The 20,687-nt window shown below is 42.4% G+C and overlaps 1 long non-coding RNA gene across 1 annotated transcript; it reads right to left on the bottom strand.

Moving 5' to 3' along the window:
* Nucleotides 1–7,441: 7,441 nt before the first annotated feature.
* On the bottom strand, nt 7,442–8,864 carry LOC135386966 (uncharacterized). Its single transcript, XR_010420743.1, has 3 exons — nt 8,576–8,864; nt 8,244–8,462; nt 7,442–7,751 (listed from the first exon to the last, which is right to left on the bottom strand). It is a non-coding gene; the product is annotated as an uncharacterized LOC135386966 (long non-coding RNA).
* Between the last annotated feature and the right edge of the window lie 11,823 nt (nt 8,865–20,687).

Genomic DNA, 20,687 nt, shown 5'->3' with positions numbered 1-20,687 from the left:
TTTCGCCGCCGAGTTGTGGTGCCCGTGAGAAAATTCGCCGGCTTCCCGTCGAGAAAATCGTCTTATGCGGTTGGGCTTTTACGGTGCACGCGATTCGACCGCAAAGACAAAGCTATTTCGTCGAGTGATGTTTTTGTACAGTCATTGTAACTAGCCAGTGGAATTGCCACTACTGGACTTTTCTACTCACTAAAAACGTTTTCAAATGAAGTGTTCCTACTTCATAGAGCACTCTCGCTCATTCAAAGCAGGGTTCGAAACCGGAAGCGAAAACAGCATTTCTGTGTTCACGCTATCTATATCTCAGACGGTGCAGCTGCGCACTTCAAGAATATATATCAGCTATACGAGATGACGAAGAACAGGCTGCTAGTGAGATGGTTGTATTCTGCTAGTGGTCACGCAAAAATGCACGCGATGGTGTTGGCGGTTCTCTGAAACATATGACAAGCTTACACAACCTGCGGTGTACAGCTGCTGCAGCTATTCGAACACTTGCTGATTTCATCCGTGTTCTCAAAGAGAAAAAATCACTCAACGCGCCTGCTGGAAATTCGTCGAGCATCATCACGGCGTTCCGAGAAGCAAGAAAGGAGGAGTGGGGGCGGTCCGACCCGTCGCAGGCATTCGTTCCTCCCGCATATGGTATAAGAAATAGAATAGAGGGTCGGACAATGAAGACGTCCTGCTAGCAAGAAGCGTCATCGACATGTATCCGCCTCAGTGATTGGGCCTGGCTTCAGGATCCGAACATTGCGTAGTCCAGACCCGCTGGTTCGTGATGCACGCAGTTCTTCTACTTAAATTTTGTGATCTGCTTTTTGTGTTCTGCTTCCTTTCATTCAGAGTCGCAGTGTCAAGGCGACGTAAATTTTAATAGTCCACAGTGGCAACCCGAAAGCAACGCAAACCTCTAGCGACCACGGGGAAAAAGGTTGGCGTGTGGACCACAGCATGGAGGAAGGAAACACAGGAGCGGCCTCTCGCCCTCTTTTCAACGGGAAGTAGCGTTCCGGCCTGCGCATAGGACTTTGGGATACTCCTACCTACCACGTGACCGCTTTCTTTTTTGTTTTCTTTAGAAATCGGTGATGGCCTTTTGCAATGGAGTTCAATATTATGCTCTACGCCATTTCACATGACTTTTTTTCCCAGCATTTCCAAGAAGGACCAAGCCATCGCCGGAACCTGATATTACCTCTCACATGTGTAGACAGCAATTAGCACAGCACACGTAAACCGGTTCCGATTAATATCGGTTTAACCGTTATTGGTTTGCGCTGAACCCGAACAGAACCGATAACCATGAACTGGAACTTGAACCGAACCCCGAAAAATAATTCCGGGCCCTGATTCAAAGTAGTCAGAATGCAGCAGATATGCTCTCTGTTTTCCATGGTCCTTTATATACTTTTTTTGTTTTTATCGAACTGTCCAAGCCTCCTGCCTGTCCTGCACTTCAAGAAAGGAACTGTAGTCAAGAGACACAACACGAGAGTCATGTTTATGCAAAACCCACCCCCCAAACTGCCCTCCAAACTCACTCAATCATGCCATTCGGGCCTGGGATCAGAACATTAAGTCAAAGCGTGTCAGCGTTACACTCACGCGAAATGTAACAAGACAGCTGCACCAATGAAAGCTGTTTTATTGTAACATGTAACACAACGATCTCACTAATAAACTTGAGAAACACTAGTAAAACATCGGCAATCACAGAAAGATAACATAACAGACTACACTGAAAATATATCATTTCTGCATAAATAAACATAATGGAATAAGAATTCATTTCTATGATCTCCACACATGATGGAACGGCTGACAATTTTTGAGCATGAATCCGTATGCCGTCTCTTACTAAGGTAACGTAGAACACATCAAAACGTAGGCTAGCTGGTTATACACCACGGAAAACCACGAGACAAGGGAATTCGCAAAACGGTTGTCTTGTGTTGCGTCTTCCTCTGTCGCTGGGTTTTCTACAACATACCAAAGTAAAGTGACGACGGAGAGGAAAGATGTGTGTGTTTTAATATGCCAACTCAAGGCCTTTGTGGATTTGCTTGAGTAACTGGGTATTACATACATTCATGACGAGTGCTAATCTTCTTGTCACAACACACTCTTCCTTAGTAGTGCGTGTTTCAATACTGTCAACGAAAATGAAACCATGTACATTATATTGCACCATGTCAGAAAAAAATTTTTTAAAAAATCTTCCAGGGAACAGCACCACAAGGGTAGTGTCCCAACGACCATTTTATAGGCCGTGCATTCAAGGACACGGCCCACCCGGGGCGGACCAGGTTGTCAAAGAGCCCCTACTCAATAAAAAGGACACCGGCTCCCTTTGCCTCCCTCCACCGCGTATGTGGATTTGAAGGGGGACCACAGCATTAGAAAATTAGCATGTCTTGCACACGACATGACGCAATGTACAAACAATGTACAAACCAGAACAAGGTAGGGTCAAAGGAATGACACAACAAAGAAGAGAAAATGTAAAATGTAGCACTGCAAGAACCTAGCTAAAACCCATAAACTGCATTCGGTTAAGCTCTGTGTCTGTCTGTTCTTACCCGCATTTTCAACAACAATGAAAGAAGCTACAGCAATTAAACTGGCATTTCTGTTTTGTTGTTTACATGCCTGTACCATCGAAGAATAACAAAATCATTCCTGCACACTTTCACAAACCTGAAGATTTTCCGAAATCCTCATTGTGTAGATGCTGCATACAATACAGGGATCCATTTTAGGTCCATTCCTCTTCCTAGTTTACATCAATGATCTACCTAACTTTCTTGGATGTAAAGCCATCCTCTACGCAGATGACATCAACCTGTTCTTGACAAGCAAAGATATAACCCACTTATATGAACTAGGTAACACAGCTCTCCAAAAATTATCACACTGGATTTCGACCAGTCGACTAGTCACTAACCTAAAATAATCCAATTACGTTATTTTTAAACCAAAAAAACAAACCACTACACACAACATTCAATCTGAAGATATTCAACAAAGCACTACAGAAAGTTAACGATTCCAAATTTCTCGGCATCATATTTGAACAAGACCTCTCATGGAAAAGGCATATTAACTCTACCTGTCAGAAGACGGGGGCATACATCCCCATTCTATATCGTTTGAGATACATATTTAACACTAAGACGTTACTAATGATCTATAACTCATTTGTACACTCTCACATATCATACGGCATAACAATTTATGGACCAACATACAAAACATCTATACGGCCTGTCGAAACCATCGTAGATAATGCCTTGTGAATCATACTGTTTCTTAAAGGGACTCTGACCAGAAGTTCGACAAATATTTCGTTTGCATCTATTACGAAGGTATAATATGCCTCCAAGCCACACGCGAAATATTTTGGCTGTGCGCGGAGGCAAAGTTTGCCAAACAGGGAGCTGAAAACCGGCTTCGCTTTTCCCCCTCAACTCGCGCAATCGGGGCCGAAATCTAGCCTCTTTGCAGTGGACATCCGCCAATTTCCGTGTGCGTGACGAAGTCACGAGGGCCACGTTTCATTGGGCGCCCGGACCGGAAGTTCTGTTGTTAGTGAGTTTGTGAGAGCGCGGCGGCCCGTCCGGAAAGCGATCTTCAATATGGACGTCGAAGGCAGAAATGCGGAGACTTCGAGCCCGGAACTTCTTTCTGACCTTTCTGCGATCGAGACATCGAGAAGAAAATTCTGCGTGCTGAACAGCTCGGTAGGCTTTCGAAACGTCGCCGATGCCGCGAATGCGAGACGAAGTTAGAGCTCTACGAACATCAGTTACAGATGAAGCAAACAGCATGAGTCGCCTGTCTTCAGGTAAGCGATGAGCTTTTTAACGCACACTGTGATCGAACATGTAAACGTTCGCAGAAATTTCGTGTTCTGATATCTAATGCGCACTTGCTGTTCATGGTGCCGGTGTGGCTGGTGTGTCATAATGCCGAAGGAGATCGAATGCTTGTGCTGCAAGGAGCTCGAAAACACTGCCGAATGACTGCAGTATGAGTGCATTACAACCCACAAAGATTTCCAACTTCTATTCTTCAATATGACTGTCCTGAAGGTCGCATATTGAACTCCGTGGGCACGCGAACCTATGAGCGACTGTATTCACAAGTAAGTCACATGTGTCCTTGTCGAACGATGTTAAAATTTGGGCGCCCAAAACTGGTTTGGTCCTGCAATAGAGTCGTTAAAAACTCCAGTACAGGGCGCAGCACATAAAAAGGCTATACAGTACAGACTCTGAACTGGAGAAAACCAATATAGGCAATTTTGTAATTGTCAGTGTGCTGTGTCCTGAGTCACGTTTTTATGTATTGCCCTGTGCATAAGGTTTTAGCGTAGGTTTTTAGCGATATTGAGTGTTCTTGATTGTCGATTCAGTGAAAAGTAAAACAATTTTGGGTTCTAAAAGAACACAGCATGTGTAGTAATGTACAAGGTGTGGGCAGGTAAACTGCAGTTACTCTCAGGTACATGTAGATGACAATGCACACACACTGTACTGTAACCGGTTACCTATTTGCCTAAACTATATTTTATGTAATCTGTGTAGACGATGCAGATACACTGCGTATCGCCAGTTTGCAAGGTGAGTATGGCACAAGCTTGGAAAAAACAAGATCATGGTCATCCCAGCCTGTGCAGTGAAGAGGGTCTGCAAGCCTTTCCCACAGAAAATGCCACAGGCTTCAAGTACCCAAGATCCTAACTGGGGGTACCTCTTCGCACAGCTCGTCTATCACATTTAAAATAATTCAGCATCTGTATTTAGGATGATCTATAGCTCTCAGGATGATGCATGGTTCATGAGTTCAACATGTTGCGTTGAAACACAACACTAGTCCTTTTTAATGAGTCTTGCGGAATGATAGATGAGCACTCCTTTCGTGACATTGTGTACCATTGCTACAGTGAACAATTTCTTGAGCAAGACTGATGAACGAACAAAAAATAGAGTCTTGTCTTCCAAATATGTATGTTCCTTGTAACTTCCGTATTTGTTAAGTGACCCATGTTGATGTCCCCCCTCATGTAATGCCTGCAATGGCCTTTGAGATATATTCATAAATAAATAAATATCAAAACGGAAAAAGATGTAACACGTATCCTCTCTTTGTGTGAATGATACATAGACATTCTCAGAAGATTTGTACATAGTCACACTTTGCCTCATTTTGCATAAAGCCTAGTTCCACCTCTTTATCATCTCCGCATCTTCAATCTCCAAAGCAGTACAAGGCTAAAGTAATCAGTTACTACATAAAAAGAAGGAGGGGAGGAAAACAAATGCTGGCACATCTAAAATTCGAAGAAACCCTGGTACTTTCACGGGGCTACTCACGGCTCAGTGCTGGATCAGATCCCGATGGAAAACAGCTTTTCTGAGCCTCAGTGATAGATTCCCTTGATTGCACTGACTGTGAGGCACATCTCATTGGCTTGGTGGCAAGTGGGCTTGCGTCTGATAGTAAGATTTGGAAGAAAGGGAGCAAGGAACATCTCTCTACGGTCTTAAGAAGGATATCAACGTTTACCTGTCAAGGTACAGCATTTCATGTTGCTTTCAGTAAGTACAACACTCCTCATAGCAGTTACCATTCGTGTTGGGAAAGCATGCTGAAGTTAGCTCAGGCAGTGCATCCAGAACTGTGAATCGGGTTCATAGAGAGCACCTGGTGAGAGGGACAGCAACAGTGTCCAGTAAAGACTCTCCAGGAATTTTGTGCAGGTTTGGGGGTCACACCTTTTAATAGTGTTGATGGAAAGCAGGGTGTGTGAAACACTGACTTCTGGTAGATGAATTCTTGTTATTTATAACCAGGTACCCATGTTCTAGTAATCTAGAAAAAGCCTTGGCTTTCTTGGAGGAAATTGCTAATGAATCTGAGTGTCTTTTGTGGAAACAGGTTTGTAACTGCCTTTCTATCCACCCTTCTTAGTTGCCCTAGCAAAAGCAAATATGTAATGCTGTGCACCATATCTGATGCTAGCACACTAATTGCTTTGAGTGTTCTCAGGCTTCTGAAATGGAGCTACCTCGTACATACGCTGTGCCATGTCGGCAAGAACATAAATCAGACTGCCTTTTTTTTAAATTGGCCCTTCAGTGCTTCATGTGACTGCAAGAATGGCACCCCCAAAACAATAGGCAACAAGAATGATTTCTGCAATGTATTGAGCTTTGTAAAACAACAACTTTATTTGAAAATATATTCCAGAAGCCGGGTGACAACCTCATAATGTAGCGTCCTTTACTGCAAACACCGCTCAACACAACGAATAAAAACAGAGCGTAAACGTTTTGTCGCCTATCCGGGTGGCATCATCAGTACAACAGAGGCCAAAGATGAGCACATCAGCCTATCTAAGAGGGAATCTTACACATCCGATAGGGGGCCACGGTATGTATTACAGGCTGAAGCATCACGCCTGATAAAGCAGGATTCTAAGAACTTTCTAGGGTCCCATCGCTAGTCATGAGCAAAGGTTACTGCACCATCAAAATATATGTCCCTTAGGACAGCAGTGGTAAACTGATTCGGTCCTGTTTAGTTAAGCTAAGCATTAGTAGCCCTGGCTCTTTTAGTCTTGTCCCACGTCTTTTGTCTATCTCGCCAATGTAGGTTGTATCACATTCTATGCACTCAACTTGATATGCACAGTCAAAATGCCTGATGGGCACAGTGCCCTCCAAATAGCGTATGAAATACATTGGATGAAAGGAATGCGGACCACCGATTTGACTCCTTTGATGTTGTTTTTGATTGTTCTCTGTTGGAGGGATGATGCCACCTGGATAGGCAATGAAACGTTTACTCTCTTTATTCTTAATTGTTGTGTTAAGCCAGTGTTCTGAGTAAAGCATTTTACATTATGAACTTTGTTTGAATGATGATTAGTGGCGAGCTTCATACCCTGGCCACTACTCTAACAATTGCTTGTGGTAGTGTGGCGAAATGGAATAACGAGCCTTGTAGACAATTTACTTGGCAATATATTTATTTCTCTCTCATAGGTTGAAGAACCCAGTGTGGTGTTACATAACGGAGGGGCACGTAATTATACAAGACCGATCACCAAAAGGCCTTGCTTTTGACTAGATTAAAATGTGAAGCGATTGTAATATAACAAATGCTGCATGGTGGCGATATGATAGGTTCTCCTCACGAGTTGTCGCCACAGTTACGGTTAGTTGAGAAACTGCATACCCAGGTAGCAGGATCAAATTTTAATTAGGCTACTTTGGCCAACACGCGAGCGTAGAGCACAGTGTCAAAAGCCCTTACAAAATAAAAAGAATACTACATCTACATGGACCCAGAAATCAAGACAGTTTGAAATGCTGTGAACGAATTCCACTACGTTAGTTTTGCTGAATACCCTTTTCTAAAGCATGCTGGAATTTTTAAAAAAGAAATTGACAGAGTCAACTTGGTTGACAACGTGGTAGTACATGATGTGCTCCATTAGTTTACAGGGAACCCTAAAAAGTGGAGCTGGTTAATAGATAGAAGGAGCATAGTTGTCACCTCTTCTGAAGACAGGAATAAGCTTGAGACCTATGTCCTCGACTCGCACACATACTAAGAACCTTTGACACAGATTAACGTATCTTCATTCCAGCTCTTTCACTTTCAGATGTTCATCTCTGTTGAGTGGTCTGTCATTCTTGTAATACAGATTGGAATTGAAATGCAGGTGCATAAGGGATGCTCTGAAAGAAAAGTGTTTGGTTTTAGTCCTCTAATGTTTCTGAAAACGAAAACAAACTTCACGGTGACTATTCTTCTGAAATGAGCAATTCAGGATGACAGCAAAAAAATATATCTTGCCATATCATTATATCCACCTGGCACTTCAATTGAATAATGGCAGTTGAAGATGACGATGATTCAATTTAATGACGCATAAGCAACTCGGGCTATAGTGCGCCAAAACCATGGTAAAACTGTGACTTGTTAAATATCAGATGATTATACTAAAATAATATACTTGTTGGTTGGTAAATTGAGATATAGACAAAAACATGATATGATAAAATAAGCAATTGAAGAAAAGGCAATTGTTGGCTTTGTGTGACTGATGTCGAGTTTGCCACACTACGTGTTGAATAATATGTACGCTGATACGGCTGTAGCATATAAAGTACAATCATACACACGCTCAATATGTGGTGGATATGTGAAACCAATATACACATACTTACATTTCAAACTTTCTTGAAAAAGGCAGTCCAAGTCTGTCGGATTTGCCAGACTCTATACAAAGCCAGTAAGCACAGTGTGGAATGACTGATTCATCTTTCGAAGGCAGAGGTGCAGCTACCACGACGCTTCGTCATCTCAATGCTTCGGAGCGGCATAGCCTAGTAAGAAGCCATCAGAAGGATCTCATAACGATAACTTGGTCGAAAAAGTGGAGGGTTCTGTGGGATATGTAAGAAAGCATACGCGTTACACAACAGCTACGAGAATGATCGACTGCACCTGCATGGTTTTTCAGTACGTAGACTTGGAACTGAAAAATAAATGTGCTAACCTTGTTGATACTACTTTTCCGTCAGGACCACACGAGAGCACATTTGGTTTTTTTAGTTGAAGGTATCATCAGGTCCCCATGCTCCTTTGAGATGCAGCAGACAGAAGTTCGCTGAGGCGAGTGACTGCCGTTGCGGTTCGTCGCTTCGCAGCAGATCAAGAACAGTACACCGCAACGATAGGTGAAACGTTCAGAATATGGTGACCAACTCCAACACCAACCCAATGACCCGAACAAAGAGGATGAACCGGGAGTCACACAAGTTCGCAGTTCGCAAGCTCGGCATACGGCATCCATTACAGCTGACCGGATACGGAAGCATATATCGAACGCCGTGTACAGATTGAAAAGAAAATCGTAGAAACTGTTGCAGGTGATAAATGCAGGGTATATTTTTCTTTTTGAGGCTCTGTAACAAAAACATATTAACGTAGAAATGCCATTTCATGAAGGAAATTGACAGATATTGCGTGACCACGTGACGCGTTTGAGCCAATTGTGGGTGTTGCGAGTGGCCCCCGTGTTGACGTCATCTTGATGGTGGGCCGGGGTGGATATTCTATATAAACGTATGTTTTCTCGGTTTGACGCTAGGCGTGCTGCACTCGGATGAAGTCGAATGTTTAAAATTCGAGTTTAGAGAAACCGTGGGGTTTTAATGCGTGAATTTTCGCATGGAGAGTCCTTGTTGGGTGCTTTATCGACTACAAGTACGAAAGAGCTCCCACAGTTTCTGGTCAGAGTCCCTTTAACAGAGACATCATCCCATAGCATTCGCCTATGTACTCTTCAAATATTACCTATGGAGAAATATATTGCGTTCAGATCACTTCAATTAGCATATAAAATTATAAATAACCTAGTTGCAATAGACCTCCATAACACTAACACCTCTGCAACCAATTGTCCATACAAGAAGCACATCAACTCAAACGTTACACGTTCCCCGATACGTACCGATTATGGATACTTCTCCTTTGCCATTCATGTCATGGCCGCATGCATCAGTTTTCCAATAGTTCAAAACCTAATGCCAATAGAGAGTGAAGGGGTTTTGTCCACCTTAGCTAAATATCAAACAACCAAGAACTCAAAGAAACGGCGCTGGCACCAAAATTGGAACTTGCACCCTGCTGCTTTCTTGTCGTGTACATTAGCCAAGTATGCCTTCAAAACTTAGGAACATGCGGACACCATTTTCGGTTGGGGTATTCGCAGTCCTTAGGAGACTAAGATGCGATTGTTGTGGGTTTGCGCACCTGCAAAACGAATTTACTGCAGGCCATCAGAGTCCTGCTTCGTGCAGACATAACGGACTTCACACTATAATAATGCGCACTGTTTAACGTGCAGTTAAAGATAATTTTCGTTGAAGAAGAAAGTATACATACCTGTTTTTCATAATCCGTGTTATATGAACGAAGTCGCCATCCGTGAAAAGCGGGCACATTCCGGAGCGAAGCAAGTACACTATGTGTGACCAGTTTACATAGGGTTACTTTACCAATGGTTATAACTGGGTGCTAGTCCTGTCGGTGTTGAGTTTTAAATGGAAGCCCTAAAATAAATACACAGAGACAACCACAAAAGACGAGCGCCGCGCTGGCGTTTTGACGTTGAACGTGTGTGCGTTCGTGTCGCTGCGCACGTTTAACTTTGCGCTTCCTATTATGAAGTATTAGCAAAGCCAGCAAATAGCGTTCAAATCTTCCCGTCGATCTTCCATTATAATTTAGAACGAGATTCCACAAGTGCCGGGCAAAATATTGGCAGCGGAAACCTCGAAGCGAAGCGATTCTTTTCCGCGTGTTGTGATTGGTTCCTTCGTAAGGATTTAGTGTAACGTTTTGATGGTTTTTGGGTGAGAGATTTCCGCTATACCGTCGTCTACTCTTACTGCACGTTTGCTTAAATTGCGCGCGAAGTATGACGTTGTCGCCGTTATCAATATTATCGACGGCCTGATACACGCACACCAAAGTTTCGGTTTGTATTCCGCTGCATGCGACAGTCCCTTTACCATTTGGCGCGGCAAAATAACCAATAACCAATTGTGCCGGTCGTGGCTTGTGGCTCACAGCGCGATTGTGTTGCGGTAGCAACTGGCCAATTGCCACTGTGTTCAATGAAACTGTGTTCAGCAGAATATTAAGCCATCACAATGCGTTTAATGTTGATTTTATACTTATGAGGGGGGGAGAGAATGTTTTGAAATGCGTAGAACAGGGATTCTTGAAATGAATAATAACAATTCATTCGCGTCTTCACATCGCGAGAACACTATTATATGTCGTAATTATGTTTAAAGGAAGTTGGACGTAACGGTTCCTTCCAATTGATGAATGTTCCTTACTATTATGCAGAAATGTTCCGAAGAAGATAATGTTTTAAAATAATACTCACAGAGTTGAAGAACAGAGAAACATAATACTCCAGATCCTTTAGACGGCCGGCTCGTACAGTGTTCGCATACGTTGAGTCGCAAAGCACAAGTGTTTCAAACACAATGCGTTGGTGAAGGTGCGTGGTTACTGCATGTACTAGAAATGAAACAAATCAATCAATCACGTGACAGTTTCATCTGGTCTGTGATCAATAGTGGACCTACTCTCTACACACTGCGCCAAAGGGGATGAGTTTCATCAAAGCGCACAGCGTTCGTAATATTTCCCCCGAATTCTACCTTAGCACACGACACCGCAGCTGTCCGTGGTGCGATTCATAACAGTTATTCTTGAACTTACTCCCATGACGCCGACTAGTGAGCAGTGAACATGCGCGCATTCCATACCCGCTATTCTTTATCACATGCGCAGTGCACGACATGTGCAGAGTGCGACATGCACGTATAGTTGAGCTAACGTCAAGGCGCCGCCACGACGAGCAAAATGCGCATTCTTCAACACGAAGAATGAGGTCCCGTTCTTGAACCCTATGGTAGACTGTACCATCTATACTTGGTGTTTCGTGAAGGACTCCCGGCTCAACAGTTCGTAAACAGATGGCGTTATAAAAATGCTTTCTTTTCAGTAATCCTCCTTGATACTGACACAGAGCGGCCCGTTTTGCATACGCCCATTAATTATATAAAATCGGTGTATATAAACTGCGGTAATCTCCAAGATCTGACTAAGATCTTCTTTCCTAACTCCAACTCCAAGATCTAGAGCACATGTTCCATGGCCCGCACTGCCAACCGTCAGGGCCGGCGAGAGGGTACGGCAGCCGGGGATGGCACCACGGGCCCCGGGCCACTTCTACTATTGTAAAAAAATAAAATACAAATCAAACAGAGCAAAACAGTACGGAGAACTACCAGATCTGAGTACCGCACGCCCCATTGAAAATTCCAATAACCCCAAGACGAAGATGCATTTGAAACTCTGGTTTCTAAGTTTTTTGTATGTGGTGCCTTGTGGAGCACATCTCCGATTAGTATAAGCATAGACACGAACCGAACAACCGTTATTTTTAGGCGAACCGGAACCCAACCTTTAAAAAAAGTGGTAACCGGTTCAATAACTGTTCACATTGACCCAAATTACCGAATGTGGGAAAAAATTTAGAAATTTGGGGAAAACGACTTCCATATGAGACACTTTATGAAGAAAGGAGTCGTAGCATAAGAAAAGATCGTAGGACAGAACGACGCACAAGGGACTAAATTTACTCTCAGTGAGCAGTTTTAGTATTTAGTTTTAGTATTTTTGAAGACTGAATAAAATGTCAAGTTACGTTCTGAACTAAATGTACTAGGCTAAATGAATGTCACAGACGGGGTACTGCGTGTCACGCTTTGTCCTCAGAGTCCTTATGCGTGTATCAGAAAGGTGCTTTCCGTTGAACGAGGGCCGCGGCCGGGACAGGCTACCAGAACGTTGGTTCCGCGATGCGCTCATTTTAATAGACAATAACTTTGGAAAAGCACAAAATCATGGAGAGCAGCCCGAGCAACAAAGCACTCACAAAACCGAAACTTTAGAGAAGGTCACGTGGTGGACAGGAAATATGGCTGTTTTGACTCGAGCGATCGCTAGAGGGGCCGCACGCATATCGGTTCGAAACGGCCGCTCATGTGTTTCCTTCCTCTATGGTGGAAGCTGACGGTTAATTAACATCGTAGCGTTCCCACATGGCAAACCCCGAACAGCGAACCGCGAAGCCTATCGATGTTACGCTGTTGAGGAGTTATATTATTCCAACCACCTCGTTGCATCCACGAAATTGTTACTCGGAATCACCGTGCGTGCCATGGGAGTCCGCACCTCCACCGGGAGTTCTCGCGTAGTGTCAACAACAGCTAGACAGATGAAGTGCGCATACTCGTCGACGTGACGTAACAGCTAAAACTCAGCCAATCAGGATCGTGTTTTGAACGGCCATAGCCAATCACGAACGTGCTTTCAGCTGTCGTAGCCATGGAGACGAGCCACCGTCAGCCACATGAGCAGCCACTGTCCTGTGCGAGTAATGAAGGTCCCAGAGTACTTACTGGGAAAAGAAAATCAAGCGCAAAGCGGTCCCATAATTCTATCAAAGCAGATTTTCTAGAAATCGTGTTGCACTTTTAGTCTACAGGTTCAAATTTGCGATGTTGGCTGCTATAAATTGCGAGTTCTTCATTTCGTTGAACGGCGAATCGCGGTAGCAGGGGAAGGAGGTAGCAAAGGAGGGAGAGGAGACATTAAGCAGGCCTTCTGTATCTGGCCTAGTCTTCTTCTTACTCTTCTCGCGGGCCCCACCACCCGCGTGACACCTCCGATATACTAGTCAAACGCGGTAGCTATTACTCGCTCGCGAGCAAGTAAACGAAAATACCTTACTTATCTCATGCTCTCTTTATCTCTTCTTTTTTCTCTTTTGCTTTCCCTTTTTTCTTTGCATTAAACATACCCCCTTTCTTTCTTTCTCTTCTTTTATATTTTCGATACAACAATCACAAAAGTGAGGACTGACATGGCAAGCCCTGTCGAACAGTTAACATACACAGACGTTGACAATACACACGTCTCGTGAAGGATGTCAATGCATGAAAAACAAATATATAGATAATCTTAGCAGGAAAGTATTAGACGCAAAGACGGGGAATTTATATATCAGTGAGGATGTATGCCTTAACGACCTCTCTAAATGTAGTAGGGTTTGGATGAGAGCGTATGTGTAGAAGTAAGATGTTCCATATTTGACCACCGGATGAAGAGACAGAGTGGAAACGAAAGTTACTGCGGGAGGTTGGGTACTGGAAAGTGTTCGCCGAATGGCTTATAGAATAAGGGGTGATATAAGTCTGTAGCGGAATCTCGAGCCTGTGAATCGTGTATAGAAGTAAGTATAGCAGAATCTCGCCGCAACAGGGGAAGTCAAGTCCGATAAGAAATGTAGCACAATACAAAAAGCAACACTGAAGCTTCCTTAGTTTAATATATACAAGCTTTCGCGTGGGGGACCACGCTTCGTGAGGTACAAGGTGTGAAGTTCGCGTATACAAAGTTTAAAGGGACCGAAAAGTGAAAAATAACCCCCATATTTTTGCCCACTGTCGTGCACAACATCATTGTTTGATAAGACACAGAAAGCATTACTTCTCAATTCGGCATATTTTTTACGTATAAATATTTTGAACATTGCCGGAACATGGACGGCGCTGCCAACAAACGGCGAAAAGGAGAAACTTGGGTTTCGGCTGTTTCCGGTCCAGGGCTCCCAGGGATTGGTCAATCCTTACCACGTGAGAGCTAATTTTATAGAGAACAAAGTTGACGCACAGGATCTTACAGCTAAACGACATTTTAAAAATGACGCTCACTTCCATAGTTTCTACGTAAAGCATTCAGCTACTTCGCCTATGGTGGGCTAGAAAGACTGGTGTGCTTACCGCCATATTCAATACATGGAATGCGCGATGCCCCTGTTTTGAAGCCAAGCTCCTGAGCTCCGGCGCTATGCGCTCGCTGCGAACCAAGCGAGTTCTCGTTGAACTAGTCCAACATGTGCCATGTGTGACGGTGTATGTGCGCTTGACTATTTTTATAGTGAATATATTTGGACCAGCACTACGTTGGTTTGCCGCACTGACTGTTTACCAGCATCCGCAGTTCTTTGTCACTAAGCCACGTGACATTTGCGACCGTCACGTCTGCCTAGCCGACGATCCCTGCAAGCGAAAGATATCGGAATGTTGTGAAGCACGTGACCGCATGTTTTATCATCGTTGGATGATGACAGACGGGTCGAAAAACAAAATAAAGAGCGGCTACTGCGTCCGGGTGCTCGCCTCCTTGATGGTTTCTTTCTCTTCACTCTTTCTTTTCAGCCTAGATTATCGAGTTGCTGTGTACAGGAAGCTGGGAACACTTTGTCACGGAACATATACCGATGGTAGATTGTTCAACTAAATTGTCACTTAAGTAAAATATGGCGCTTTCTATACAGTATACCTCGCAGCACATCTGACAATAATTCAATATGACAATAATTCAGATGTGATTGTATTAAAGAGTTATATATTATTCTAATAATTCCTGGGGTGAGTAAGTGCCTACACCTATGGAATGCGCCAATAACCCTCGATATTTTCAGTCTCACTTGTTCGATATGATATGACCAAGACATTGATTCTGTAAAATACACACCAAGAGTCTTAACCACGCCACATAATTCAATAACGTCATTTCCAATTTGAACATTTGAGGTTAAAACAACTTTCTTGTTCTTTGGTCTGAAGAGTACTATGTACTTTAGTCTTTTTCGCATTTATCTTTAAACAATTTATTTCTGCCCATAGGCTTAATTTACGTGAAAGCATATTAGCTTGTGCTACCAGGGCATCACCTTCGGTACCGGAGAGGAGAATACTGGTATCGTCCGCGTAAATTATAAATTCTGCATCAGAACTAACCGTTACAATGTCATTTATATAGACATTAAAAAGGAGAGGCCCCAGTATGCTCCCCTGCGGTACCCCACATTCAATTTTCTTAGGGCTAGACATTATATTATTTATTACGACACACTGGTACCGGTATTTTAGATAACGATATGATTAATGAAAGTGCAACACCTCTAATGCCATAACGATATAATTTATATTCTAGAATTTTATAGTCCATAGAGTCGAAGGCCTTGGAAAGGTGAATGAAAACTCCTAATGTAAGATGCTTATTTTCAAAGTTATCCAATATAATTTGCTTTTGCTTAAGTAGCGCTATTTCTGTCGAATGTTGTTTACGGAAACCGAATTGCGATTTTGTAATAATCGAATGTGCATTTAAAAACGATAGTAAGCGATTGTGTATCACATTTTCAAAACATTTCAACAGTACAGGAAGCACTGATATTGGCCAATAATTTGACGCCTCACTTATAGCGCCGCCTTTGTGCAAAACCGACACCTTAGCTATTTGGAGTTTTTTTGGAAAGTAACCAAATAAGAAGCATTGATTGATAATATATGTTAGGGGACCTACTATGTAACGAAGAACTCGTTTTATCGGACTTATATAATTATTTGCATATCATACACATCTAGACTTCTGGTATTACTTAGATTGAAGATAGAAGAATACATTTCATTTTCATCGACAGGCGTAAGAAATATCGTATCCTGTAGATTATGTGGTGGGTTTTCACATGAACTATAAGGGGGGTGGCTAAGGTTTGTACGACAAGCATTCACAAAATACGCATTAAAATACTCCGCTAAGTCACGTCCTTCTATTATTTTATCATCCACACTCATACGTTCAAGTACGGAACTCCTTGCTTTCCTATTCAGCACATTATTCAAGTTACTCCATACCAGTTTTGCGTTATGTTTTATATTGTCACTAAACAAACCTTTATAATAAGCTGCTTTTGCACGTTTTAGCTTACTCGTGACATTATTTCTGAATAGTTTATATGCCGTCAAGTCTTCAATGTTTCTCGAACGTATAAATTTCTTGTATAACTTATTTTTCTTTCGTACAAGAACTAATAAATCTTTGATCATCCAGGGCTTTCGACTATTACTCGATGGTTTCTGCTTCTTCATAGGAAAATAAGTCATATACATTTTCGAATATACATTAAAAAATTCATCATACGCTTCGTCTGGGTCATCATACGTGAAAACAAAATCCCAATATGTATCAGCGACTTCCTTTTCGAAATCGTCTAATGCTTTTTCAGGTATAGATTGGAATGTAGTGTACCGATCATCTTTCTTTTCGTGATGGGAAAACAATAGAAAGACACTGATGTCACTAATGGTTACTAATGTCAGTCTGCAGGACACCTGATATTAAAGTCGACGACTGGTAGTTGGTAATTATAAGGTCCAATAACATAGATGATGATGGCGTAACTCGTGTGGGTAAACAAACAAAATTCTTGAAGCCATAATCTGTTAGTGTAACACTAAATTCATTTGACACAGAAGAGCTTGACAACATATCAATATTGAAATCACCAGCAATAAATGTTGGACGTTTCTCCGCGGAAGCGAAACGTAAGTAGTCCTCTAAAAATTGAAAGAAACTTGATGTGCTTGAACCAGGTGGTCGATATACAACGGAGTAGATATACCGATCAGACATTAAAGTAAGTATTTCGTAATTATTAGTAAGGACGGAAAACTCCTGCAAGATATTACAGCTCTGATTTTTTACAAGGATGCTTAGGCCACCACCCCTTTTTTCACTACGATTTAGGAAATATGTTTGGTAACCATTAAGACGAAAAAGACCCTGTTCATGTTGACACCAAGTTTCCGTAAACATTATTACATCACAACAATAGTTCATGTCATGAAATAGTACTTCTAGCTCTGTTTTTTTATTGACAACTGAACGAGCATTAATATGAATAATTGACAAATGTTCATCGGTAACGCGTTTCCTCAGGTCATTAGGATACAGACATTCGTTACTCATTATTGGTGGTTTGAGGCTTCAGAAAATGTCGGCAGACAGAAATGGCAATTACTTAATCTTATCAAGGTCAGAAAATGAATTCACACGAATAGCTCTGTCTCCGGATCTCCTCCTCACATAGCAGACGCCGTACTTCAACCAAACAAACTGGTATCCCATCTCCTTTGCCTTTGTCCTAACTTGATAGTGCAAGCGTGTATTATGCGCAGTTAGATTCTCATTGAAGAAGAGTTGACGGTTTTGAAACTTTATATTACAGAGTTCTTTCCTTTTTGCCATCCAGGTATCTCTTGTTCTTCGGTTTATGAATCTAACGATAACTGGTGGTATCTTATCTGGCTTTGAAGGAAGCCGGTGTATTGCTTCGACAACTTCCGCTGTTGATAAATGGGGAAATTCGCCACCTGGGTTTGTGGCCCACAACCGACAGCCTTAATACCGTCATTATACATTATAAAGATTCAAGTTGAAAAGCGTAATATACATGTGCCCTATGACTTGCGAAGTGCCCGCTTGGCGTGCCCCCCCCCCCCCCATATTACTTGTGTCATACTACCCTCACTCGTTCTGAGACCTTTGTCCTACATTTTGCAGTTGATCCGTTCACTGTATGTGCACCTGTTTGCATTTTCGTCGCTTGTAGGCGTCCTGGGGTGGCCCCGACTCTGTCGCGACTCATATCCCCATCTTTTTCTGTTACCTCATCACCGCCATCATCAGGTTATATTAAAAAGGGTGTAACATAGTTACAAATGAAACCTATTGACATTGAACACGGTTAAGGATATAATGTCATGATTGTTCAGTATATGGTCCGATGTTCAAGTGTAAATTAGGAAACCAGAACCGGAGTTTGAGACTTCATAAATGAAAATGCACTACTTGATATTGCCTTTTGCTATGAGGTACACTAGAAGTCAAGAGTCTTCTGCTTCAATACATGATATGTTCCTGGTCCCTAACACCCTTCACTGGAAATGGGACTGCCAAGTACTTGGTTGACATTCAGCTCACAAGATGGTTCTTGAGATGCACCATATAAAATTTAAGCATGACAGACCTAAAATCCAGATATTCCACGATATTCCTTGGGCAGATCCTGGCACAAATTTTAACTGGATCTGTAGCATCTCGAGAAATGTTAATATGGCCTGAAATTTTTTCAGGGTCACTGTACACATGTCCACAAGAAAGTTCGTGTCCAAGAAGCCTTACAGGGGGAGGGGGGTAATATGTTTATGAAGAAAAAAAAAGAAGGAAAGGCTAGCCAGGCAAAGAGCCGGCTTGCTATTCCAAAAAATTGGGAAAAACGAAAAAGACAAGGTTTACGCTCAAAGAGCATGGCTAACACGCGAAGTTTAGCATTAAACGTCGCGTAAACAAAATTAGACGGCGATGGAAACCAACCCTGATTTCAGGTTTGACGAAGGCACTGAAGGAGGAAATGAGGAAATTAAGTGAGACTAAAAAGAAATATTATAGCTACTTCTTTGTTGCGTACTCCCAGCAAATTTGGCATATGACTACTCAAAGTATCGAGCAAAAGAGGAACAAAATGACGCACAGCAGAGAACAGATTATATAGAAGATGTGGGAAACTCCTAATAGATCTATCACCGTTGTCGCACAACTTAAACTCCCGAATTAGTATTAGTATGACATTACTTTAAATCAGCACTTGTATCTCTATTTCTTATTATCCCACTGTGGGAGGTAAATATGAAGAAGTCTTCTGCTGGTAGATTGGCAAAGGAAAAATGTGGATATGGTAGTCCAAAAAGTTTCGGGACTGATTACTTCAGGACGCGATATTGTGGTGTTCTGGTCAAGACAATATTCCGAATGATTGTCTTAGAAGATACGCCGAGTAAGCTGCGCAATTCCTCAAAATTATTTTCCAGATATCGCTGGACGAAGGGACTGTCCCGAACGAATGGAAACGCGCTCGTATGAAACCGATTCGTAAGGCAGGAGTCCCGACTTTAGTTTTTCTCTTCGTTCCAGCTTTTGTGAATTGCTAAAGCACATCTTTTCCAAACAATTAACATCATGATCAAGTAACAGCATTCCTTGCAGCATATCTTTCGTGGGGCTACTCCGCTGTCATGGCCCTGTTTGATTTCATCCACGACTTTGCATTTGCTTTATATAATAACCTACAAATTGAAATATTGGTTTTGCATCTCTCCAAGGCATTTGACCGTGTACGTACCCTATAGAAAGCTGACACATAATACCAAGATCATGGATTGGCTTCGGGACTGTTTCCCTGTCTGATCGACCCCCTTCCCCTGGGGTATACGACGTGTCAGTCTTGAAACTTTTGCTGTTTCTTGTGTATATGCACGGTATGTTAAGTGACATTAATTGTAAAGCATGTTTATTCGGTGATGACTGCGCGACATATCGCGCAATATATTCCGAAAAACATAGGGATGTCTGAACGTGCGTCCTCAATATGCCGATCGTTCTCTCTCTTTTGTTCTTTCCTTTTGTTTTCTGTGTGCTTTGCTTAGGCTCACCTTGCTCGCCTTATATTACGCACCTTTGCAAAGCAGTTTAGAACACATCAACGAGTGGTGTTACAAATTGCAAATCAATTTGAACACCGACAAAACTGTCTATGCTGTTATATGTAGAACAAAGGCTTTGCCAACATCATAGTACGTATACTTGCAAGGGAGCTTAGTACAAATATCTTGGGGTCGCCGTCCCGTCCGATTTTATATGGAATTTTCACGTGTGCTTAATAGGCATCATAGTCAAGAGAAAGCCTCTTCTATCTCAGAAGAACACTTCATTATGCTACTGCTTAGGTCAGACTACCGGTATATAGAACACTCGTGTTACCGATCGTCACGTTCGCGAAGGTAACTTGGGACCCCTTTGCTGCGTCTCTTTTGCGGGTTTCTTTCGAATTGGTCGCCACTATACGAGTGTATTACGTGTAGATATTATATAATTAATGTACGTTCCCTACTCCTTCCCAGGTTCCTTCTGGGACCAGTATTCTGAAATAAATGTATAAATCGTTATATTTTCGTGTCGTCCCCTTTGTCTTCTGGATTCCTTCCCTCTACTGACTGCTGATATGCAGACCGTAATCAGCAATTCTATCGCTTCCGTTGGTCGCTGCAGTTAACGTATATCTCACGCTTATAGCCCACCACCGACTTAAACATTTCTATCACAATCCCCCG

This window comes from Ornithodoros turicata, chromosome 3 (assembly GCF_037126465.1).
Source record: "Ornithodoros turicata isolate Travis chromosome 3, ASM3712646v1, whole genome shotgun sequence".
Lineage (NCBI taxonomy): Eukaryota > Metazoa > Arthropoda > Arachnida > Ixodida > Argasidae > Ornithodoros > Ornithodoros turicata.
This window is presented reverse-complemented; position numbering and strand designations above follow the sequence as displayed.